Source organism: Aythya marila (assembly GCF_965140915.1).
Source record: "Aythya marila genome assembly, chromosome: W".
NCBI lineage: Eukaryota > Metazoa > Chordata > Aves > Anseriformes > Anatidae > Aythya > Aythya marila.
This window is the reverse complement of record NC_139081.1, coordinates 14,330,020-14,355,785: the sequence shown is the minus strand read 5'-3', so window position 1 is coordinate 14,355,785 and position 25,766 is coordinate 14,330,020. Positions and strand designations below refer to the sequence as shown.

Here is a 25,766-nt window from a genome sequence, read left to right as displayed (position 1 = left end):
CCAGCCTATCCAGATCCTCCTGCAGAGCCTTCCTACCCTCGAGCAGATCGACACACTGTAGTGGGTTTACGTGGCAAGTTTTTGGTATCAGGGGGCTATAGGGATGGTTTCTGTGAGAAAGATCTAGAAGCTGCCCCATGTTTGGGAAGGGCCCCATTGTTTTCCAGATCTGAGCCAATAAGCGATGTTGTTTGCGCCTCTGTGAGAGCATATTTAAGACAGGGAAAAAACGCTGCGCCAGACAGCAGCCGGGAGAGTCAAGGGAGTGAGAAACAGCCTGCAGGTGCCAAGGTCAGTGTAGAGGGAGGGGGAGAGGTGCTCCAGGCGCCAGAGCAGAAGTCCCCTGTGGCCTGTGGTGAGGACCATGGTGAAGCAGGATGTCCCCCTGCAGCCCATGGAGTACCACGGTGGAGTAGGGTTCCATGCTGCAGCCCGTGGAGGAGACCACGGTGGAGCAGGTGGCCCTGCACCGACGGAGGCTGCCGCCTGTGGAAGACCCCTGCCGGAGTAGATTCCGGGCCAGACCTGTAGCCCGTGGAGAGGAGCCCACGCAGGAGCAGGTGACCCGGCAGGAGCTGCTGCCCGTAGGGGAGCCAGGTTGGAGCAGTTTTCTCCTGAGGGGTGGACCCCGTGGTACGGACCCATATCTGGAGCAGTTCTGAAAGAGCTGCTGCCTGTGGGAACCCCACGCCGGATCAGTTCATCAAGGACTGCATCCCGTGGGTGGGACCCCACAGCACAGGGGACGAGAGTGACCGAGAAGGAGCGGCAGAGAAGTGCTGTAGACTGACCATAACCCCCATTCCCCGTTCCCCTGCGCCGCTCGGGGGGAGGAGGTGGAAGAGGGTGGATGGGGGGGAAGGTGCTTTTGGTTTGCTTTTTCCTTTGTTTTCTCACTTCTCTCGCTTGTTAGTAATAGGCAATAAATCTTACTATCTCCTTATGCCGAGTCTGTTTTGCCCGTTACAATAATTATTGCGTGATTTTCTCGCCCTTATCTCAATCCTTGAGACCTTTTCTCATATTTTCTCCCCATTCCTCTTTGAGGAGGGGGAGTGAGAGAGCGGCTGTGGTGGAGCTCGGCTGCCCACTCGAGCGGAACCACGACACACACGCACCTACCTTGGTGTCATCTGTGACCTTACTGAGGGTGCACTCGATCCCCTCATCCAGATCATCGATGAAGATATTAAAGAGGACCGGCCCCAGCAGCGAGCCCTGGGGAATGCCACTAGTGACTGGCCTCCAACTGGATTTGACTCCATTCACCACAACTCTTTGGGCCCGGCTATCCAGCCAGTTTTTAACCCAACGAAGTGTACGCCAGTCCAAGCCATGAGCAGCCAGTTTCTTGAGGAGAATGTTGTGGGGAATGGTGTCAAAAGCCTTGCTGAAGTCAAGGTAGACCACATCCATAGCCTTTCCATCCACCCAGTGTGTCACTTTGTCATAGAAGGAGATCAGGTTCGTCAAGCAGGACCTGCCTTTCATAAACCCATGCTGACTGGGCCCGATCGCCCGCTTGCCCTGCAAGTGCCGCGTGATAACACTCAAGATAATCTGCTCCATGAGCTTCCCTGGCACTGAGGTCAAACTGACAGGCCTATAGTTCACCGGGTCTGCCCTCTGGCCCTTCTTGTAGATGGGCGTCACGTTTGGTAGCCACCAGTCAACTTGGACCTCCCCCAGTAGCCAGGACTGCTGATAAATGATGGAAAGCGGCTTGGCCAGCTCCTCCGCCAGTTCTCTCAGTATCCTCGGGTGGATCCCATCTGGCCCCATCGACCTGCGCACATCCAAGTGCTGTAGCAGGTTGCCAAACATTTCCTCATGGATAGTGAGGGCCACATCCTGCTCCCCATCCCCTTCCACCAGCTCAGGGTACTGGATATCCAGAGAACAACTGCTCTTGCTGCTAAAGACTGAGGCAAAGAAGGCATTAAGGCATTAGGCCTTTCTAATTTTGTCCCTGCACAGCCTCGCAACATCCTTATAGTCCTCCCGCATGGCCCGCCTTCTTATGATCTCTCAAAGATCATAAACCCTCTTTTGTCTCCTATACTCAAGCCACAACTATCTGTTGAGCCAGGCCGGTCTTCTTCCGCGCCGGCTTGTCTTTGGGCACATGGGGACAGACCGCTCCTGCGCCATTAAGATTTCCTTCTCAAAGAGTGCCCAGCCTTGCTGGACTTCTCTGCCCTTCAAAACCACCTCCGAAAGGGACTAAAATATTCCATATCTGTGTCTAAATTGAGTGTTGATGCAATAGAGCGCTTTATTAGGAGTATAAACGATTACTCTGGTTGAGCATTTTTCTGTGCAACACCGTGCACAGTGATTTGCTTCCAGTATCTGCGCTAACTAACTGTTTCATCTGTATTGCAGGCAGAAAAACAGTCCAGGGTTCTTACAGGGCACAGAACACCTTAATTTTTCTGTATTGCTTCCAGGTTTAAAGTAATTTTATTTTGTAACAAGTGGTCATACTGTGCTGTAGAAATAATAAACCTAATATTTCTCGTCTGATACATACAGTATATAATAAATGGATTCAAGGTTATAACTCTTATATAGGCAGACAATGACTGTAGGAAAAAAAATCATTTTAATCCTACTGTCCAAATGGGGGAACTGCTGTCCTTTGGGATACCATGAATGACAGATAAGCACTTTAAGAATAAATCAGTTGCTTCTACAACTAATGGAAGTGGCACAAACGGACGGGAAAAACGTTCTTGTTTTTATATGTTTTGCATATAGACTAACAAGAAAACACCTATGAGATGTTAATATTGGAAACTAGCAAATTTGCAAACTTTGTATGTCTGAATTATGGCTTAATTATATAATGCTAGAAAAACAAGTTTTGATGGGTTTGCGTTGCTTTAAAGTGAAATGATTAATTTGTAATTCTAACACTCATGGTTTAATTCCTGCAAGGTGGTGAAACCTATCCCTGTGAAAGGAGATGCATATGAAAAGAACAAGATATCTCAAGAACCTCAAGCTGAAGGACAAAGCACTGCTTGTTCACCTATGCAGAAAGGAAGGCATAGTCCTTCTCCTGGTAGCTCCTCTTCATCGTCCTCTAGGACTGTTAAATCTGAATCACCAGGTGTTAGAAGAAAAAGGGTATCTGCAGTACATGTAAGTTGCAAGCTGTGATGTAATTACTAATTTGGCTATATTCTGCAATCTTTTGCTTAAAAGAGAGGCAATTAGTATGTAATCCTCGCTGGGTAGGGCAAGATGCTGATGTAAAAAAGGGGTGTTATGACACAGTATCACTTGAGAGTGTTACATTTCTCTTATGTATGGAACTTTATTCTCTGCTCTTAGGTGTGTTTCTTCTTTTTAATTCAGTCATGCTTTCGGTTTTTTGTTTGTTTGTTTGTTTTGTTTTGTAGGAAATAAATGAGGCCATATGTTCTCTTAGTTAGATTTGCACAAAGAGATGTCAGTAGTTTTTCTCTGTAGTTTTGCATGTCAGTTCTCCAGGCAAGTATATTCCCTCGAGGAAAAGATTGTTGATTAGAGTAAGATTCCTGTAGAAAAGAGTTACTGGTATGCTATTTGTGATCCTCTGTTTCAGGACTGTTCTTTGCATACAGATTGGTGACGTTTTAGGTATTTGCATTGTTAGATGATAAAATCTATACCATTGCATTTGAGAAGATCAGGAATGGAGTGGAATATTTTGAGCATTAATTACTGACTTCATTAGAGAAGATCAGGAATATAGTGTTTTGAGCAATAGTATATAACAGATTACAAACATACTCATCCACAGTTAATCTTCTGTTGACTTGTATACAATTTCACAATGCAATTAGAGTAAGAATAAAGTCTAATTGCTTTTATTGTCCCATTGCTCTAACAAAGGATTCCAAAATCAGTAAAATATGTACTGTTATTCCACTGAACTAGGAATTAATATCACACAATATAGCACTGTAGAACAAATCCTTTCCTCTTAATAAGAGAAATTAAAATGTTAAAAGGCTATTAATGAAGACTTGAAAACTGAAGCAACTTAAAAGTCTCCTTTTGTGTCATAATACCAGACAAAATTTCAGTTATAAAAATTTCAATTAAAAATTCTTGTTTTTCTTCTGCCCTCTAGTTCTGGTCATAAAAGAAAATTAATCATTTTAAATTCATGTAGTCTAATCAAGTTGTAGTTTCTTCAGGTCTGAGGGACTCTTATTCTATGACATTCTGAACAAAATGCATAGCTAAACTTTCTATTTCCTTCCTGGAAACAATGGAACCACTTTTGTAGCATCAGAATGGACGAATAACACTGCCTCAAAGAGCCCCATCTCCAGATGGCTTCTCTCCATACAACCCTGAAGAAACAAATCGTCGTGTCAATAAAGTTATGCAAGCTAGGCTGTACCTGCTGCAGTAGATAGGACCCTACTCTTTCTTAATTGGAGGAGACAGCCCTGATAATAAATACAGAGTGTTTATTGGGCCTCAGATAAAGAACATTGTTGTGTTGTCTGTATCTTTTATTAATTTATAATAAATTATAATTTTATTAATTTATAATTAATCTTGGAAAACCGTTGTCCTGGTTTCAGCATGTTATCAACACTCTTCTCATCCTAATCCAAAACACAGCACCCTACCAGCTACTAGGAGGAAAATTAACTATCCTAGCTGAAACCAGGACAACTGTACAAAACCAAATTAGATTGTCAGTCAGCAACCCATGCTAATGGTTCTGTAAAGCAATGTTTAAAAGATGTAATACGTGCTCATATAGCATAGTAATCAGCTTGTATTTTTATCAAATATGTAGCAAGTACTATTTTTGTCCGAAGTTTCTCTTAAGAAAAAGATTCTAGTTAAAGAAATCTTTACTAACGTTCCATATATTTCTTATTCCTACAAGTAGCTCCTAATTATATGTCTTATTAAGCATTTTTTGGCTAAAATTTGGCCACTTACTTTCCTGGTTTCTCACCCTGAAATGCTTTATTTCTTTAACTATGGGGTAGCTATAAATGACAAGCAATGTCATAATTCCTTTAATGGAGTGATAATATCATTAATACCCATAATAAGGTCCTTTTCAGAGACTTTCATAGTACTACTGTGATGCTGTATTGGGGAACATGTAGGTTTTTGTGTAAGCAGAAACATGTCATTTAAGTTTGCCGTCATGTTACAGATATATATTATGATTATATGCATAAATTCCTTTTAGTATGGAGAGTAACAATAGCTTTCAGTTGATTTTTTGAAAAAGAAAGGAGAAAACTGATGCTATAATTGTCAGTTTTTTTTCAGACATATTCCTAAATAATATTTTGGGAATTCCCTTTTCTGAAAGGCCATGTAAGAAGATATTTATGCCCATATTTGAAATACTATTTTGCATTAAATACTCTTTTTTGAAAAGTAGGAGGGCCTAGTATACACTTCCATGATGCACCTAAATGTGGAAAAATGATCCATGTAATTATCAAGTCAGTAGAGCCCTAGCTTATACTTTTCTTTGCAGACTTGTAGCTGTGGCTGTGGAACATTTTATATTCATCTGCTATTTGTTATGCTGCGTGTATTCCAGCTTGAACCCTCAGACCCAATGCTATGGAGAAAGACACTGAAGAACTTTGAGGTAATCAATCTCATAAAGATCTAATGGCAGATCTAAAATATACTCCAGGTAGAATTCTTTAGGGTACTGTCTTAAAAATGCTCAAAACTGCTGCATTTCAAAGCAACAAGAATGTGGTTTTAATCGTTTTTAATTCAGTTTCAAGAGCTATGTAAGTAGAAAAAAAATCTGCAAATAAAAGATGTAACTAAAAGAATTAGTAGAGAGCTGCAGTTTAGTGAATGATTCAAATTTAATGTCGCCATGAGTTGAAAGATAAGCAGAACAGGGGTCCTCAGAAGTATTTGTATATACTTAAAGCTGTAAGCTATTTTTAATAAATAAATAGCTTTTTGCTGTAAGCTGTGTTTCTTGTGATCTGTTGATTAGTAAGACTTCTGAAATTCCTGTTACTTCTGCTGCTAATACATTATTGTGAAGGTCAATAGATCTTTAAGCAGTAGTTAAGCTTTAGTAACGTTGCCTTTAAATATAAGCAATTCATAGCATAAATACAACTGTTGCTATATTTTTCTGATGGTAGGTTGAGAGTTTGTTCCAGAAATATCACAGTAGGCGTAGCTCGAGGATCAAAGCTCCATCTTGTAACACCATCCAGAAGTTGCACCTGCTCCTGCGTGGGCTCCTCTCCATGGGCTACAGGTCTGGCCCGGAGCCTTCTCAGGCAGAGGCTCTCCATGGGCCGCAGCATCCTTCAGGTCAGAACTACCTGCTCCTCCATATGCTGCAGTGTGGAAATCTGCACCACCGTGGTACACCATGGGCTGCAGGGGGACAGCCTGCTCCACCATGGGCATCTCCACAGGCTGCAGGAGAACTTCAGCTCCTGCGCCTGGAGCACCTCCTCCCCCTCCTTCTTCAGTAACCTTGGTGTCTGCAGGGTTATTTCTCACTCCTCTCTCCCAGCTGCTGATTCACAGCAGTTTTTCCCTTTCTTAAATTTGCTCTCACAGAGGCACAACCAGCATTTCTCATTGGCTTGGCTCTGGCCAGAGATGGGTTCCTTTTGGAGCCAGCTGAAACTGGCCCTTATCTGACATGGGGCAGCATCTAGACTCTTCTCACAGAGGCCACCACTACAACCCCCTGCTACCAAACCCTTGCCATGTAAACCCAATAAACAATCACGATTTTTTTTTTTTTTATTATTTTTAGTAGTATAAAGGATGAAGAACAGATGTGCTCCATTTGTTTGTTAGGCATGCTGGATGAAGAGAGCCTGCCTGTGTGTGAAGATGGCTGCAGGAACAAATTACACCACTGCATGTCAATATGTATGTTATCATCTTTGTCTCATTAAATTCTGGTGACTCTAAATATCAAAAAGTATTATAACTTTGTGTGTTGTTTTTTTTTTGTTGTTTATTCACAAATCAAGCTTGTAATTTAGTGCTTTTAGAAAGAAGTTAACTGAAGGGCTAGAGGTTTGAACCTCTTTTACCTGAATGAGATTATGTCCAATCTCAGAGCAAGGTTAGGAGCAGACTTTATTCCTCTGCAACTCGACATTAGAGTTCATGAGAGTCATCCACGATCAGCTTGGATTATATAGTAAATTATGGAATATTCTTACATACTACATTAAATAAAGTATATAAATAGCTAGTTTGCTTTAGCAAATAAAATTCAGTCTCATGTATATTAGTACTTTTTTAAAAACATTGCTTATGTTTGACGTATAAAAAGACCCATATTTCAGTTCATAACTTTTAATATTAATTATAGTGCTAGACTGAAGCATTTCTGCATACAGAAATGTTTAAATGCACATATTTATCAGGCTGCTGCAGTGGCTCAGTTCAGAAACGTTTATCCTGAAACTGACATTCTTCAGTAAAATTTAGGTATACTAATGCCATCTTCTGGTTATATACACTATAAAACTGGAATACATATTATCCTGTTGCTGTGTTCCAGGGGCAGAAGAATGTAGAAGAAACAGAGAGCCACTTATATGTCCTCTTTGTAGATCTAAATGGAGATCTCATGATTTCTATAGGTAAGCAGTCAGTCTGAGTATAACAAACTATCTGTTTCTGGATCTCTAGAAGTATTCTTAAATACAGTGAAGTATTTACTTTGGTCAGTGTTTCGTTTGTTAATCCATGTTATTTGTTGTTAATCTGTAGTCATGAATTGCCAACCCCTGTGGTTTCTTCTGTTCTCCATGTGGTTCAGCAACAAACTCAACAGCAATCTACAGTTGGATCACAGAGGAGAACCCAAGATAGCAATTTTAACCTTACTCACTATGGGGTCCAGCAGATCCCTTCTGCCTATAAAGGTTTCGCTGAGCCATGGATTCAGGTAATTTTACTTTGCAAAAGAAGCTTCAAATGTAAAAAATGATTTTGAACCATTACGCTAGATTTGCTATACTTGGTGAATATTACATTTACACAGCACTAATGCAAAACTACTTTAATTTCCTTCAGAAGAAACTATGATCATTGTGCCTACTGGCCAGTAATGAAATATGCTTATGCAGTATTTGCTCCTGCTATTTTTAATAACTGAAGGAGCTTTCTTCTGAAAGAGCTTGGAATGAGGAAAGTTATGTTGGGAATTGGCATACAGGACGTGGACATGTGCCCGTGGAACAATTGTTCAATTTGAGCTTGCTTTAAGCAACCAGGGGTAGGCCTTAGAAAATCTCAGGGCCTGCTGTAGCTGAGCAAACCAAGCTGCCAGAGTAACTGTGAGAAGCTCCCACGGCTATGACTCCCACATCGCCCAATTAAGGAACTCAGAAAATACTGTTACCAGCAGCTGGCTTCAAGGACAAGGTTTACGTGACTGCTAATCACAAGGGGTTCTTTTCTTGCAGGTGGGGTTGTTTTCTTGTAACTGTTTGTCTGAGTGCTTTTGACCAATGATCTTGTGTGAGACACTGTCCGCCCCTGTTAAGTTCACTATAAAAGTTAGGCTATTCGGGCAATAAAATGGAGCTTGCTGATCACTCATATTGAGTGCGCTTGTCTTCCTTCCGTCGACAACAAATGTCCTCGCAACAAATGGCGCCCGAACAGGCTGAGACCTGAACGGGATCTGGACACCGCTGGCGGTGAACCTGGGCCACAGTTGGACGGAATACGGGTACCGGTCCTGCAATGCAGCCCAGGAGATGAAAGGGACGTGGATCGCGGCTTGGTCTGACAGGTGACAGGGACGAAAACTTGGAACCCCTGCACCCGTGTCGCCGCGGTCTGCAAGGTGAAAGGGACGAAAACTTGGAACCCCTGCACCCGTGTCTCGGAAGGTGAAACGGAGTCCCCGCACCCGGGAGCGCCTATAGAGGGTCCCGCCGGTCATGCGCCGCCGAGGTCTCGCAAAGGCTGCATCGGTGCTAATATAAATAAAGGTATGGAGAGACAAGCGGCACATGATTTGCTCAAATGCTTTTTAGAAAAGCGGAGCAGGCAGCTTATAGACTGCAAAAAGGATTTAGCGCAGGGTTGTTTTATCAATCCTGATACAGTTTTTGAACAAACAGAGTGGCGTAAATTTGGGGACAAATTGTTTGATGAAGTTATTAATGAAAATAAGGCTGCTAAAAAATTATTGAAGCCTTGGAGAGCAGTCACTAACGCTTTAGCTATACATCAGGCTGAGCAGAGAGTCGCTGCTGCCGCTACAGAGCGACTGGGATTGCCGGGAGGTGCTGCTAGTGTTAACCCTCAACAGGGAGGGAAGGAGGGAGCTGGGGATTGCCCACTGCCGCCTTCAGTGAGAACGATAACGCTGCCTCAGGGGGCTACGGGGCAATGGGAGCCTCCCCCCCCCCTCAGTCACCGCCACGGGCAGCGTTGCGCTCCGAGCTCCGCGGAATCGAACGGCAGCCGACCCTCACTGTGTGGCGAGTCGGCACAGAGCAGAGGGACAACATCAGGACCCTGCAGACTGTCTGACGTAACCATGGAAGCAGCGGCGGCTGTGCTGCTTCTCTCTGGCATTCTTTTTATAAGAGGTTTATCTTGCAATGCAAAAAAGACTATTCGTCCCCAGATCGGTGTTATAACTACGTTTCTGGATAAGATTCCGTGGGGTTGCCACATTCTACGGATTACTAATGACGACTTAGCTCTATTACAGGGCAGGAGTGCAGAGTCGCAGATTACACTGCCAAATGACCACCGGCAGGCTCCTTCACAAACAGCTTCTAAGGTTGCAGCCGGCACTGCCTGCGGCCGTATAGCAGACGTTACACTCTCTTTTCTAACTAGTAATCGTGTGTCTCATCCATTTGTGGTGAATGGTCAGTGGCAAAAAGAAAAGGGGGAGAGTAAGGGGCGACAAAGACAGAAACGGTACCAGGAGGATGCCGCTGACACTAACAGCACGGGTAATAGGAGTAGTATAAATGACACAGGTGATGGCAAGGGTGGAATGATAGGGCAGCATTGTCGAGTTCTGGAATGGATTTTCCTACAGATTCATCCAAAAACGAATGTTCCGTTTTCTCCCACGGGCCAAGTGATGGTTGAACGATCACATCGGGTTTTAAAGGAACAATTAGTGAGATTAAAAGAGATCAAGAACATCAATGAGCGATTGCCCAAGGCATCGGTTGTTGTGAATCACTTATGTTTGATTAGGGACCGAGAAGACCGTCCTGCGAGTATTCATTCTCAAACAATAAAAAACACTGCTAGGCAGGGTTTAGGGACTTATGGCACGGAGACAAGGGGTAACAACTATAGCGTTTGGAACAATCGTACAGCTATGGCCTTACCTCCTGATGGTTTCCTGATTTGCAGGGATAGGGCCTGGCAAGGTATCCCTGCAAATGCTATCGGACGTCCACGTTACTTACGTAAACTTACTATATTTGCTCCTAGCTTGTCGCAGTTGCGTGAGGTCACCAGACATAAATGGGTATTGCTCGCACTGGATTGCAATGATAATGTTGAGTTGCTTGGTGTTGCAGCTAGAGCAGCATTGGCAATTTTTGTGCCAGGAGTGGCATCTGCGGCCGCACTTAACAACTTAGAAAAATTGGTATGCTGGGCCAAGAAACAAGCCCATGCCACGACAGAGATACTTGAGGAGATGTTACCAGATCAAAATAGTCTGCGACATGCGCTCTTACAGGATCAAGCTGCTATTGACTTCTTGCTTTTGGCTCAAGGGCATGGGTGTGAGGACTTTGAGGGAATGTGCTGTTTGAACCTTTTTGATCATAATGAATCAATTCATAAATCCATTACTTTCCTGAAAGAGCTCATGAGAAAGATTCAATATGAAATCAATCCTTTCAACCAATGGCTGTTGAGGGATTTTTGAAACAGCAAAGATCCCATGGCTTGCTGCAGCTGAGCAAACCAAGCTACCAGGGCAACTATGAGAAGTTCCCATGACATTGTGATGAAATTGATGATAGCAGTGATGAAATTGTGATGGCAGTGATGAAATTGTGATGGCAGTGATGAAATTAACTGCCCTTCTTGGACCTGCAGGCCAGACCAGTTCAGATGTGAAGATGGGAACTGTGTCCATGGGAATAGGCAGTGCAGTGGTGTGAGAGACTGTCTGGATGGCACTGATGAAGCAAACTGTAACAATGTTATTCAGTGCTCTGGACCTGGCAAATTCAAGTGCAGAAGTGGAGAATGCATAGATATCAATAAAGTGTGTAACCAGCAGAGAGACTGCAAGGACTGGGGTGATGAGCCCCTGAAGGAATGCAACATAAATGAATGTGACTGTCCAGCTGGGTTTGAGTTTGTAGACAAGAGAAACTGTGGAGATATTGATGAACGCCAAAACCCTGGTATCTGTAGTCAAATGTGTATCAACCTGAAAGGTGGCTACAAATGTGAATGTAGCCGTGGCTATCAGATGAATCCTGCTACAGGAACCTGGAAAAGGCTATACGGGTATAGAAATACAAATAACACTTGTGATTACAACGACACTGCTAAGCAGGGCTTAGGGTTTATGGCACGGAGACAAGGGGTAACAACTACAGTGTTTGGAACAATTGTACAGCTTTGGTCTTACCTCCTGATGTTTTTCTGATTTGTGGGGATACACCGGATTGCAATGATAATGTTGAATTGTGTGGGGTTGCAGCTAGAGCGGCATTGGCAATTTTAGTGCCTGGAGTGGCATCTGCGGCCGCACGTAACAACTGCTCGGCTGCGGGGATCGGCTGCGGTGTGGACACCCCTAGGTGCACCCTGAGCGTTTTGTTCGGAGGGGACTCCACTCTCAGCTGCTCACCGCAGGAGCAGACAAAGATCTCCTGAGTCTGCAGACAAACAGTATGTTTTCAGCTGCTGGAGGGATGCTATCTGGAGTGTTAATAATTTTATGTGTTATTCTTAAATGTCCAGGTATTTTGTGTTGAAAGTATTTGTGTAAGGGTAAGGTTTTAAAACAAAGTGTTGCAAGTCACTTCATGAGGAACACAAAGAGAGACAATACTTGTTTGTTTGCTTATCATTCTAAATTATATTCTTGTGGTATGATTGAGGTTGTGGTATGATTGAGAATGAGATGTGCCAGAGGCCTCTGGGTGTGCAAGTGTGCTGTGTATGTGCGAGTGTGCTGTGTACTGTGTTAGTGAGAGCGCGTTTATTGCCATAGTGCAGGCTGAAATCATAGGAAATTAGTACTAGTCGAGCAGAATCATGTTTCACAAGTATGGGGTCATTGTGTGAAGTAGCCACGTGGAGAAACTTAAGGGAACGTACTGTTTAAACCTTTTTGATCATAATGAGTCAATTCACAAATTCATTACTTTCCTGAAAGAGCACATGAGAAAGAGTCAATATGGTATCAATCCTTTCAATCAATGGTTCACTGATTTGTTTGAAATAATGCATAGATGGTTACTGGGATTAATCAAAGAGGGATTAAGGATTCTGTTCGCTATGGTGTCAATCATCATTGCATGTAGTATTGTGATAAATGTGGTTAAAGGGTTACTTGCAAAAATGTTAAAAAATGTTATAGAGATTTTGAAGTGGTGCCGGAAACAGGTACCCAGTGGATCATTGCAAAGTGGACTGAAGCAGCTTTAGAATCTGCATACGCCGAAGACGACCATGAAGAGGTTCCTGATAATCATTCTGACAATGACATGGGCTGTGACACCTCAAGGACTATCAAGAACAGCCTTCGATCACCATCAAGTGATTAGGTTTAAGTGTGTTACTATTAAGTTGTGTTACTTACTATTAAATTGTGTTACCATTAAGTGCTTAGAGTAATTGTAGTGTTATTAGGGTTAAGTTGTATAGTTGTGTTATGTTATGTATTCGACATCTGATGAAAAACCAAGTACTGCTTGTACAAAAAGAAAACGGGGGAATTGTTGGGAATTGGCATACAGGACGTGGACATGTGCCCGTGGAACAATTGTTCAATCTGAGCTTGCTTTAAGCAACCAGGGGTAGGCCTTAGAAAATCTCAGGGCCTGCTGTAGCTGAGCAAACCAAGCTGCCAGAGTAACTGTGAGAAGCTCCCACGGCTATGACTCCCACATCGCCCAATTAAGGAACTCAGAAAATACTGTTACCAGCAGCTGGCTTCAAGGACAAGGTTTACGTGACTGCTAATCACAAGGGGTTCTTTTCTTGCAGGTGGGGTTGTTTTCTTGTAACTGTTTGTCTGAGTGCTTTTGACCAATGATCTTGTGTGAGACACTGTCCGCCCCTGTTAAGTTCACTATAAAAGTTAGGCTATTCGGGCAATAAAATGGAGCTTGCTGATCACTCATATTGAGTACGCTTGTCTTCCTTCCGCCGACAACAAATGTCCTCGCAACAAAGTTATGTTTTGATTTATACCATCAACTTTTTTCACTTAAAAAAAAAAATGCTCGTTGATGCTTGTTGATGGCACATGCAGAGAGTGAGTTTCTTAACACTATTGATTTTGAAAAAGGTTACCATAGTGATGTTAGCGTCTACTGAATCCACCTGGTGGAACAGAGAATATTATGACAAATATCTTCTCTCTTTGCTCAGACATGAAAATGAAATGACAAACTGGACAATTTGAGGTAGAGCCATAATAGGATTCTAGTGTATGAGTGTCTAATTTTGACACAATTCTAAAGCATCTGTAACAATTCAAAAATTATTCTGAATCCCATCTGCTTAATGATTTATTATTATTGGAAAGAATTATATTTAATTTGCATCAGAAAAAAGGTTTTGATATTGTATAGACTCACTTTCGAATAGAATAAATCTTGTGGTTAAAAATTAATGAGAACAAAGTAAACGACATCTTGTTATCTGTTGACCTTCTGTTATGTTGAAGCATCTTGTTATTTGAAAACATCCCGTTATCTGTTAACCCTCAGTCAGGCTGAGACTTGAGATAACTTGAGTCAACTGTCTGTTATGTCTTGTTAACTGAGACATCCTGTTATCTGCCGACCCTCAATTAAACCGAAAGCCAACTCAGCATTTTTACAGCTTGGAAAACAACTGATTAAGCAAAAGGTGAAAAGTGCATCACGAGGAAGACCTACGGCCTTCCTCCCAAAGACCACTGCCCACATCCCGAAGACCCTGGCCCACAGAAGTCTTTGCGCAAGCGCAAGGACTGATAAGCTAATTAGCATATGAAGCGAGAGTAGGCGGGGTTAGGTAATGAATATGTATAGGCGCTAATAGAATATTCATTGTTTCGGTGTATAAATATGAGATAGTTTGTCACTTCGAACATGCACGATAGGCGGAAAGATCCCCCGTGCATCCAGCGCTGCAATAAAGAATATACCACTTAAGGAAATTTTGGCTTTGATCTTTAAATCAGTTTCCCAGTAATGTTTTCACTGTTGTTTTTTTTTAGTTTCAGAATTCATCTCAGGCTGTTGAGGGATTTTTGAAACAGCAAAGATCCCATGGCTTGCTACAGAGAGACCTGACAGAAGCCGAAACACCTGAAAGACATTGAGAAACTCCAACCACCGACCGGACAAAGGACTCACGGGGAGACGCGGGAAACAAAGGAATTGCGGTGAGACGCGGGAAAGTGACGTCATGCTTCTCTCTAGCATTCTCTCTATGAGAGGCATATCTTGCAATGCTGGATAACATTCAGAGGGGTTGCCACATTGTACGGATTACTAATGACGACATAGCTACATTACTACCTTTATTGCGGTGCAGGAGTGCAGAGCCACAGATTACACTACCAAATGACCACCGGCAGGCTCTTTCACAAATAGCTTCTAAGGTTGCAGCCAGCACTGCTTGCAGACATATAGCAGACGTTGCACTCTCTTTCCTAATTAGCAATCATGTGTCTCATCCATTTCCGGTGATTGGTCAGTGGCAAAAAGAAAAGGGGGAGAGTAAGGGGCGACAAAGACAGAAACGGTACCAGGAGGATGCCGCTGACACTAATAGCACGGGTAATAGGAGTAGTATAAATGACACAGGTGATGGCAAGGGTGGAATGATAGGGCAGCATTGTCGAGTTCTGGAATGGATTTTCCTACAGATTCATCCAAAAACGAGTGTTCCGTTTTCTCCCACAGGCCAAGTGATGGTTGAACGATCACATCGGGTTTTAAAGGAACAATTAGTGAGATTAAAAGAGATCAAGAACATCAATGAGCGATTGCCCAAGGCATCGGTTGTTGTGAATCACTTATGTTTGATTAGGGACCGAGAAGACCGTCCTGCGAGTATTCATTCTCAAACAATAAAAAACACTGCTAGGCAGGGTTTAGGGACTTATGGCACGGAGACAAGGGGTAACAACTATAGCGTTTGGAACAATCGTACAGCTATGGCCTTACCTCCTGATGGTTTCCTGATTTGCAGGGATAGGGCCTGGCAAGGTATCCCTGCAAATGCTATCGGACGTCCACGTTACTTACGTAAACTTACTATATTTGCTCCTAGCTTGTCGCAGTTGCGTGAGGTCACCAGACATAAATGGGTATTGCTCGCACTGGATTGCAATGATAATGTTGAGTTGCTTGGTGTTGCAGCTAGAGCAGCATTGGCAATTTTTGTGCCAGGAGTGGCATCTGCGGCCGCACTTAACAACTTAGAAAAATTGGTATGCTGGGCCAAGAAACAAGCCCATGCCACGACAGAGATACTTGAGGAGATGTTACCAGATCAAAATAGTCTGCGACATGCGCTCTTACAGGATCAAGCTGCTATTGACTTCTTGCTTTTGGCTCAAGGGCATGGGTGTGAGGACTTTGAGGGAATGTGCTGTTTGAACCTTTTTGATCATAATGAATCAATTCATAAATCCATTACTTTCCTGAAAGAGCTCATGAGAAAGATTCAATATGAAATCAATCCTTTCAACCAATGGCTGTTGAGGGATTTTTGAAACAGCAAAGATCCCATGGCTTGCTGCAGCTGAGCAAACCAAGCTACCAGGGCAACTATGAGAAGTTCCCATGACATTGTGATGAAATTGATGATAGCAGTGATGAAATTGTGATGGCAGTGATGAAATTGTGATGGCAGTGATGAAATTAACTGCCCTTCTTGGACCTGCAGGCCAGACCAGTTCAGATGTGAAGATGGGAACTGTGTCCATGGGAATAGGCAGTGCAGTGGTGTGAGAGACTGTCTGGATGGCACTGATGAAGCAAACTGTAACAATGTTATTCAGTGCTCTGGACCTGGCAAATTCAAGTGCAGAAGTGGAGAATGCATAGATATCAATAAAGTGTGTAACCAGCAGAGAGACTGCAAGGACTGGGGTGATGAGCCCCTGAAGGAATGCAACATAAATGAATGTGACTGTCCAGCTGGGTTTGAGTTTGTAGACAAGAGAAACTGTGGAGATATTGATGAACGCCAAAACCCTGGTATCTGTAGTCAAATGTGTATCAACCTGAAAGGTGGCTACAAATGTGAATGTAGCCGTGGCTATCAGATGAATCCTGCTACAGGAACCTGGAAAAGGCTATACGGGTATAGAAATACAAATAACACTTGTGATTACAACGACACTGCTAAGCAGGGCTTAGGGTTTATGGCACGGAGACAAGGGGTAACAACTACAGTGTTTGGAACAATTGTACAGCTTTGGTCTTACCTCCTGATGTTTTTCTGATTTGTGGGGATACACCGGATTGCAATGATAATGTTGAATTGTGTGGGGTTGCAGCTAGAGCGGCATTGGCAATTTTAGTGCCTGGAGTGGCATCTGCGGCCGCACGTAACAACTGCTCGGCTGCGGGGATCGGCTGCGGTGTGGACACCCCTAGGTGCACCCTGAGCGTTTTGTTCGGAGGGGACTCCACTCTCAGCTGCTCACCGCAGGAGCAGACAAAGATCTCCTGAGTCTGCAGACAAACAGTATGTTTTCAGCTGCTGGAGGGATGCTATCTGGAGTGTTAATAATTTTATGTGTTATTCTTAAATGTCCAGGTATTTTGTGTTGAAAGTATTTGTGTAAGGGTAAGGTTTTAAAACAAAGTGTTGCAAGTCACTTCATGAGGAACACAAAGAGAGACAATACTTGTTTGTTTGCTTATCATTCTAAATTATATTCTTGTGGTATGATTGAGGTTGTGGTATGATTGAGAATGAGATGTGCCAGAGGCCTCTGGGTGTGCAAGTGTGCTGTGTATGTGCGAGTGTGCTGTGTACTGTGTTAGTGAGAGCGCGTTTATTGCCATAGTGCAGGCTGAAATCATAGGAAATTAGTACTAGTCGAGCAGAATCATGTTTCACAAGTATGGGGTCATTGTGTGAAGTAGCCACGTGGAGAAACTTAAGGGAACGTACTGTTTAAACCTTTTTGATCATAATGAGTCAATTCACAAATTCATTACTTTCCTGAAAGAGCTCATGAGAAAGATTCAATATGAAATCAATCCTTTCAACCAATGGCTGTTGAGGGATTTTTGAAACAGCAAAGATCCCATGGCTTGCTGCAGCTGAGCAAACCAAGCTACCAGGGCAACTATGAGAAGTTCCCATGACAGTGTTCCCACATCGCCCAATTGAGGAATTCAGAAAAATATTGTTGCCAGCAGCTGGCTTCAAGGACAAGGTCTACGTGACTGCTAATCACAAGGGGGTTGTTTTCTTGCAGGTGGGGTTGTTTTCTTGCAGCTGTTTGTCTGAGTGCTTTTGACCAATAATCTTGTGTGAGATACTATCCGTCCCCGTTAAGTTCGCTATAAAACCTAGGCTATTCGGGTAATAAAATGGAGCATGATCTGACCGTACTAGTGTCTGTCGTGCTTTCGGCCGTTCTTCCTGCAACATATGGCCTCTTATTGAAGGTCCATGTAATAAAATATAGTATTCCTAATTTTGGTCTTAACTGTGCAAGTGTCACATAAATACAAAATTGGCACTTACTTAAGTTGCATTGCAAATAGCCTAAATACTCTCTAGCCTAGAGGTGGGTTCAACTGAGCAGGGATTATACACTTAAAAGAATGGGAGAATGTATGTTGCCTATATTTTTGCTGTAATTTTTGTCTAGCATAGCTGGACCTCTATTTCAGGGTTGTTTACATCAGCATCTAAAAACAAACTCCATACTAAGTAATTAAACCATGGTAAATGAAACTACCCATACTGTCATTCCCCCACATGTCCTAGCAGAGTTTTTGGAGAACTGATGATTCATCATTTATGATGGTTGATTTCTATCATAGAATTTTTTAAGACTGTATACCCTCTGACATATTTTTGCTGTCAGACTACTTAAAATGATTTTTCACGAGAAACATTTCTTTGCTCTTTTTTGATTGCTCTTCTTAAGTTGTGACATTATTCAATTTGACTCATGTAAGGTTGCTTTTTCCTTGGCAGGTATTTGGAATGGAGTTAGTTGGCTGCTTGTTTTCTCAAAACTGGAATATACGAGAGATGGCACTTAGACGTCTTTCCCATGATGTTAGTGGTGCTCTATTACTGGCTAATGGTGAAAGCACTGGAAATTCTGGAAGTAGCAATGGAAACAACACAAGTGTTGGAGCTCTGGGAGCAGCTAGTGGGTCATCTCAGAACACTACCTCAGAAGATGTCGTGGTTAAATCCTGCTGCAGTGTGCTGTCCATGGTCTGTTCTGACCCTGTCTACAAAGTGTATGTTGCTGCTTTAGTAAGTAGCTGTTTACTCATTGTATTCTAGTAATTTCAAAGCTGCTTCATTTTTGAAGGGGAAGGAAAAGGGCATGTATGAAGTCAAGAATGCTAATTATTGTTGTTGAGCATCACTGCTGACAACTATTAACTATCATCTGAAAGTGGGATGAACAAAATTCTCAGCAAGGGTGAATTGGCATGACTCCACTGGCCAAATATAAGGAAATGCTTGCTACAGTGTTTAGCATTAACAGTAATTGTATGACCAGGTCACTTGCTATTCACAAAGAGTACATGACTAACCTAAGAGTGAATGCATATTAAGCTATTTATCCTTTTAACATTTCAGTCATATTTTAATGTAATTTATATGAATCTATTCACAACTTAAAAAAAAAGAGCAAACAACAACAAAAAACTATTTGTGTAGCTAATTTAATGTCATATATATTGTTTTTTCTCCTTTCTCTTAGAAAACCTTAAGAGCCATGCTGGTGTATACACCTTGTCATACTTTCGCAGAGAGAACTAAACTATGGCAACTTCTCAAACCAGTTGTAGAGACAATATTAGTTAAATGTGCAGATGGCAACAGGTATGGTGTCTCAAATTCATTTTGGATTGTTACTGAAATGTCTTGCAGCTTCATTTGTTGCTATTTTGTGTGAAACCAGAAGACTATTTATAGGTGGTGGTGAAATAAAGTGTGTGGATAATAAGTATAAATTTATCATTGTATGTTTTTGTTAAAATCTAGTTGCTACAGCCAACTTCAGTCTTGAAAGATGTAGGTTTTGAACACATCTGATTATATTTTTCCAGCATTTACAGATCTTAAATGATGCTTTGCTTTCACAAGGACTTTGTGCCTTAAAATGAAGGAAGATATGTTGGGTGCAGTCATCAACCATCCCCTCCCTCTCAGTTAGTTGGACTGTTTTGGTCTAATTCTCATGAATCTCCTTTAAAACTTTTTCGCAAGTACCAATAATCAAATTTTATATATTTAATATATTTGCACGTATTTCTTACTTCAACAAAAGCTGCTGTAGATCTGTTTCATTAAGTGTTAACATAATGCTGTTACTTTTTATTTCATAGTATAATGTTAGGAGATGGCTATTCTGAGTGAATGCCTTTGGCAGGTCTGGCTTGAGCAGGCTTTGTCTTGTCCCAATCTACCCTGTCTGCTCTGTCAGTCTCAGCACTACTGAAGATGTGTAAAGGCCAAGCGGGAGAGCTGGCAGTTGGGAGAACAATACTTAAATCTGGTAATAATAGCTCTTCATACATAAATGAATTATAATTACAAGCAAATATACTCAAGTGTTTTAAATTAAGTACTGGATTTATCCAAAATCAGCATGGCAAAGAGAACGGTGTTGTTCTTTGGAGGTTCGGGTGGGGTTGGTTTGGGCACACATGTATTTCTGTGTGACACAGTTCTGATCTTTATGGAATTTAGACTGTGAACATATCAAATCCTTATTTTTATCAACTTTTTTTTTTTTTTTTTTTTTTTTTTTAGAGTCCATTGGTATTGGTGGTGTTGATTATGTCTTAAACTGTATTCTTGGAACCCAAACTGATTCTAGCAACTGGCAAGCACTACTGGGGCGACTTTGTCTTATAGACAGACTTCTGTTGGAATTTCCTGGTGAATTTTATCCCCAAATTGTCTGTGGAGATGATTTACAGGCTGATACTGTAATAAACAGGTACTTGCTTACACTATTTGACTATTTGTAGTTGAACATTGTTGGTGATCTCTTCCAAAAATAGTGGTTTTAATATCTGTAAACAAGTAGTGCATATTTACATGCAAAAGTGCACATACTTTAGAGTAAATGGTTACCATTTTTAAACTTCTGACCTGTCAAACAATTCTGAAGCACCGGTGCAGCAGTAAGTCTTTGCTCTGCTACTGCAGAACTGACAGCTAAATGCATTGTCCTGAAATGGCTTTCTTAGCACTAGTTAACTAGAGCATTGTATAAAACGCTACTTTTTTTTTTTTTTACTTTTTTTTTTTTTTTTTAATTTCAGGTATAAGAAACTTCTCTCCCTCTTAAATTTTGCCTTGCAGTCAATTGACAATTCCCACTCAAGGACTGGTAAACTATCATGGAGAGTATTTTTGAGTGCAGCAAGAATTGTCGCAAGAGTACCTCATGTTTTTGTAAAGCTGTTAGAAATGTTGAGTGTGACAAGCTCAACTCATTATGCAAGGGTGCGTTGACGTCTGATGGCAATTGCAGATGAAATGGAAATTGCAGAAGCCATCCAGCTAGGCATGGGAGAAATGCAGTCTAGGGAATGCCAACATAAAGTCTTTTTGCAGCTACCTGTACCAGATAACTCTCCAGAAGCTGCAGAAAGTAATACTCCTAACAATACTGTCCAGTTATCAGGGAAAAGTTGGAAAGGTTTAAGTGATTAAAAACTGAGTGCCACTCCAGAGGACGTTTTAAAGACATTGGCTGGTCTTGCTGTGGGACTTCCCATTTCATCAACTGAGCAACCAAAGACAACTGTTCAAACAAAAGGAAAACTCCACAGTCAGTGTTTGAACTCTTCTCCCTCATCCAGTCATTCCCAATCACTATTCCCAATGCTTCTCTCTCCTTCAAATCCATCTGTCCCAGCTGTCACTGTAACAGAAGTCTCTAAACTCAGATCTCAGGGATTCATTCCCACCAAAATCCCCTCACCTTCTTCTCAAACACAGCGGAAACTTTCTTTCCAGTTTCGGAGAAGGTGTTCTGAAAATAAAGAACCAGAGGAACTTTCTCCAGTTTTTATCCAAGCCAGGCCACTGCCATCCAGTCACATACACAGGCCAAAGCCATCACGACCCACTCCAAGCAATATGAACAAGCAGGGAGAAACCTCAAAAAACAGTATGACACTTATGACACTTCACCTGGATGATATCTCAAAGTTCGATGGCAGTAGTAGTAATAGCAGTGTAGTTATACCAATTGAAGGGATGGTGTTCACACCAGTAGATGAGAAATGTTGGTTGGATGTTAATGCAGAGCTCAACTCCAGTATTGAACACCTACTTGAGGCCTCCATGCCAACAAGTGATGGCACAGTTACATTCAAGTCTGAAGTTGCAGTTCTCTCTCCTGAGCAGGAAGAAAATTATGACACTTATAAAGATGATGTAAATCATAATAAAAAATGCAAGGAAGAGATGGAAGCTGAAGAGGAGGAAGCTTTAGCTATTGCTCTAGCAATGTCAGTGTCTCAAGATGCACTGCCAATAATTCCCCAACTACAGGTTGAAAATGGTGAAGAAATCATAATTATTCAGCAGGATGTAAGTATACATATGGGAATTTAACATGTCTCTGTTGTGGTTTAACCCATCAGGCAGCTAAGCACCACACAGCCATTTACTCACTCCCCACCCCCCACAGCTTGTTTTTTTTTTTTGTTTTTTTTTCTGTCCTATTAAGCTGTCTTTATCTCAAGCCACAAGTTTTACTTGTGGCTTGAGATAAAGACAGCTTAATAGGACAGAAAAGGAAGGGAAAATAATAATAATGATAATAATTATATATATATATATATAAAACAAGTGATGTACAATGCAATTGCTCACCACCTGCTGACTGATGCCCAGCCCCTCCCCGAGCAGAGCAGTGCACACACACACATACACCAGTTTTTTATTGTTCAGAATGATGTCCAATGGGGTATGGAATATCCCTTTGGCCAGTCTGGGTCAGCTGTCCTGGTTGTGTCGCCTCCCAGCTTCTTGTGCACCCCTACCCTCCTCTCTGGCAGGGCAGCATGAGAAGCTGAATATGTTTGTTTGCAAGTATACAAAATCACAAGAAATAAGAATAGAGAGAGAAAGGAGTATTTTATAAAAGTTCACAAAATATTTGAGTATATTGACTTGAGGGAGTAAGACAGGTGCTGGAAGCTTATGAGGCTACATGCCTAGGAAAGGCAGCAGAATTGATAGTGTTGCTGGGAAGAAGAAAGAAATCTCATGTTGGTTTTTGTGATCATTTGCATGAGGTAACAACACGTGAAGCACAAAATGCCAGGAGTAAATTAAGTAGAAAACATGATTTTGGTTGTGTTTAGTGCAGATGATAAAAAAACAAAAAAAAAAAAAATAGACATGAGATTAGGAATAGAAAAAAAGTTTAGCTTCTATTTGTGTCTTTACATCTTGTCTTTCATCTTCAGTTAATAACACAGAGGATGTGCTCTTTTCTTACATACGGTAGGAATGTGTGGATTATAGAAGATGTGGATTATATGGTGTTCTAGTCTCAACTGAAACATATAACATGCAATGTAAATAACTGTAAGGGAGAGGAGAGGAATATAAACTTGGATATATCATAGCCTTCCAGAATGTCTACATTTTAGATGCATGCTAGTAAACATGTAATTGATTTGGAATTTAATTTGCAGATACCAGAAACCCTGCCTGGACATAACAAAGCAAAACACCATTACAGAGAAGATTCAGAATGGCTTAAAGGTCAGCAAATTAGTCTTGGAGCTTTCTCTTCCTGTTACCAAGCACAGGATGTAGGAACAGGGACATTAATGGCTGTAAAACAGGTAAATATTTCACATTCTTGAATGTATTCTGCTTGCTCTTCAATATTTTTTTGAATATTAAATATAAAAACCTTTTGCTCTCACAAACTGTTCCCTACTTCCTCTGCTCCCCACTCCAGAGATTCTGTTGGTATTTCCCCAGAAGATTGCTCTTACTTTTTCTATGACTGTCTCATATGGAGATGCATTTTCAGCTGAACGGACTTGAGGTTAGAAGAACAACTGCAGTTTTTGGATGGTGAACAGAGATGGAAAACCATCCATTGTCATTACTGTACTGAATGGGTTGTGGGAGGGGGTGTGGAAACACAATTGATAATTATATAAAGTAAACCTGAATATCATATTTCAAAAAAGGTGACGTATGTCAGGAACACATCATCTGAGCAAGAAAAGGTAGCCAAAGCACTGAGGGAGGAGATATGGATGATGAGTCATCTGAACCACAGAATCACAGAATCTCAGAATTTCTAGGTTGGAAGAGACCTCAAGATCATCGAGTCCAACCTCTGACCTAACACTAACCAGTCCTCGACTAAACCATATCACTAAGTTCAACATCTAAACATCTTTTGAAGACTTCCAGGGATGGTGACTCCACCACTTCCCTGGGCAGCCTGTTCCAATGCCTCACAACCCTTTCAGTAAAGAAGTTCTTCCTAACATCTAACCTAAAACTCCCCTGGTGCAACTTTAGCCCATTCCCCCTCGTCCTGTCACCAGGCATGTGGGAGAACAGACCAACCCCCACCTCGCTACAGCCTCCCTTGAGGTACCTATAGAGAGCGATAAGGTCGCCCCTGAGCCTCCTCTTCTCCAGGCTGAACAAGCCCAGCTCCCTCAGCCGCTCCTCGTAGGACTTGTTCTCCAGGCCCCTCACCAGCTTCGTCGCCCTTCTCTGGGCTCGCTCGAGCACCTCGATGTCCTTCTTGTAGCGAGGGGCCCAAAACTGAACACAGTCCTCGAGGTGTGGCCTCACCAGAGCTGAGTACAGGGGGACGATCACCTCCCTAGCCCTGCTGGTCACACTGTTCCTGATACAAGCCAGGATGCCGTTGGCCTTCTTGGCCACCTGAGCACACTGCTGGCTCATATTCAGCCGACTATCCACCAATACTTCCAGGTCCTTCTCTGCCTGGCAGCTCTCCAACCATTCCTCTCCCAGCCTGTAGCTCTGCTTGGGGTTATTGCGCCCCAGGTGCAGGACCTGGCACTTGGCCTTGTTGAACTTCATGCAGTTGACCTCAGCCCATCGGTGCAGCCTATCCAGATCCTCCTGCAGAGCTTTCCTACCCTCAAGCAGATCGACACACGCACCTAACTTGGTGTCATCTGCAAACTTACTGAGGGTGCACTCGATGCCCTCATCCAGATCATCGATGAAGATATTAAAGAGGACCAGCCCCAGCAGCGAGCCCTGGGGAATGCCACTAGTGACTGGCCTCCAACTGGACTTGGCTCCATTCACCACGACTCTTTGGGCCCTGCTATCCAGCCAGTTTCTAACCCAACGAAGCGTGCGCCAGTCCAAGCCAAGAGCAGCCAGTTTCTTGAGGAGAATGCTGTGGGAGATGGTGTCAAAAGCCTTGCTGAAGTCAAGGTAGACCACATCCACAGCCTTTCCCTCGTCCACCCAGCGCGTCACTCTGTCATAGAAGGAGATCAGGTTCGTCAAGCAGGACCTGCCTTTCATAAACCCATGCTGACTGGGCCTGATCGCCTGCTTGCCCTGCAAGTGCTGCGTGATGACTCTCAGGAGGATCTGCTCCATGAGCTTCCCTGGCACTGAGGTCAAACTGACAGGCCTGTAGTTTCCCGGGTCTGCCCTCCGGCCCTTCTTGTAGATGGGCGTCACGTTTGGTAGCCGCCAGTCAACTGGGACCTCCCCCGATCGCCAGGAGTGCTGATAAATGATGGACAGTGGCTTGGCCAGCTCCTCTGCCAGTTCTCTCAGTACCCTTGGGTGGATCCCATCCGGCCCCATCGACTTGTGCACATCCAAGTGCCGTAGCAGGTCACCAACCAGTTCTTCGTGGATAGTGAGGGCCACATCCTGCTCCCCATCCCCTTCCACCAGCTCAGGGTACTGGGTATCCAGAGAACAACCGGTATTGCCGCTAAAGACTGAGGCAAAGAAGGCATTGAGCACCTCCGCCTTTTCCTCATCTCTTGTAACTAAGTTTCCCCCCGCATCCAGTAAAGGATGGAGATTCTCCTTAGTCCTCCTTTTTGTGTTGATGTATTTATAGAAACGTTTTTTGTTATCTTTAACGGCAGTAGCCAGATTGAGCTCCAGATGAGCTTTGGCCTTCCTAATTTTGTCCCTAACCATCCTAATATTATTCGCATATTGGGTGCTACATGTGAGAAGAGCAACTATAACCTCTTTATTGAATGGATGGCTGGTAAACAACTACATGCCAAATAAAATTAAAGTATCGGTTGTCTTGGAACTATGTAGTTTCATACTGCAAAATATTCCATGCATTGCTTCAGTTCGGA

The 25,766-nt window shown here is 42.6% G+C and overlaps 1 pseudogene across 1 annotated transcript in view; it reads left to right on the top strand.

Moving 5' to 3' along the window:
- LOC309889512 (mitogen-activated protein kinase kinase kinase 1-like) overlaps positions 1 to 25,766 on the top strand; it is a 37,730-nt pseudogene that overhangs the window by 5,563 nt on the left and 6,401 nt on the right. The window contains exons 2-16 of the transcript in view: positions 2,941 to 3,147; positions 4,283 to 4,483; positions 5,513 to 5,629; positions 6,153 to 6,271; positions 6,785 to 6,903; positions 7,547 to 7,628; positions 7,759 to 7,936; positions 18,397 to 18,687; positions 19,145 to 19,271; positions 19,832 to 19,942; positions 20,200 to 20,389; positions 20,718 to 21,996; positions 23,112 to 23,264; positions 23,622 to 23,705; positions 25,591 to 25,669. The product of the transcript in view is annotated as a mitogen-activated protein kinase kinase kinase 1-like (transcript). The remainder of the gene's footprint in view (positions 1 to 2,940; positions 3,148 to 4,282; positions 4,484 to 5,512; positions 5,630 to 6,152; positions 6,272 to 6,784; positions 6,904 to 7,546; positions 7,629 to 7,758; positions 7,937 to 18,396; positions 18,688 to 19,144; positions 19,272 to 19,831; positions 19,943 to 20,199; positions 20,390 to 20,717; positions 21,997 to 23,111; positions 23,265 to 23,621; positions 23,706 to 25,590; positions 25,670 to 25,766) is intronic.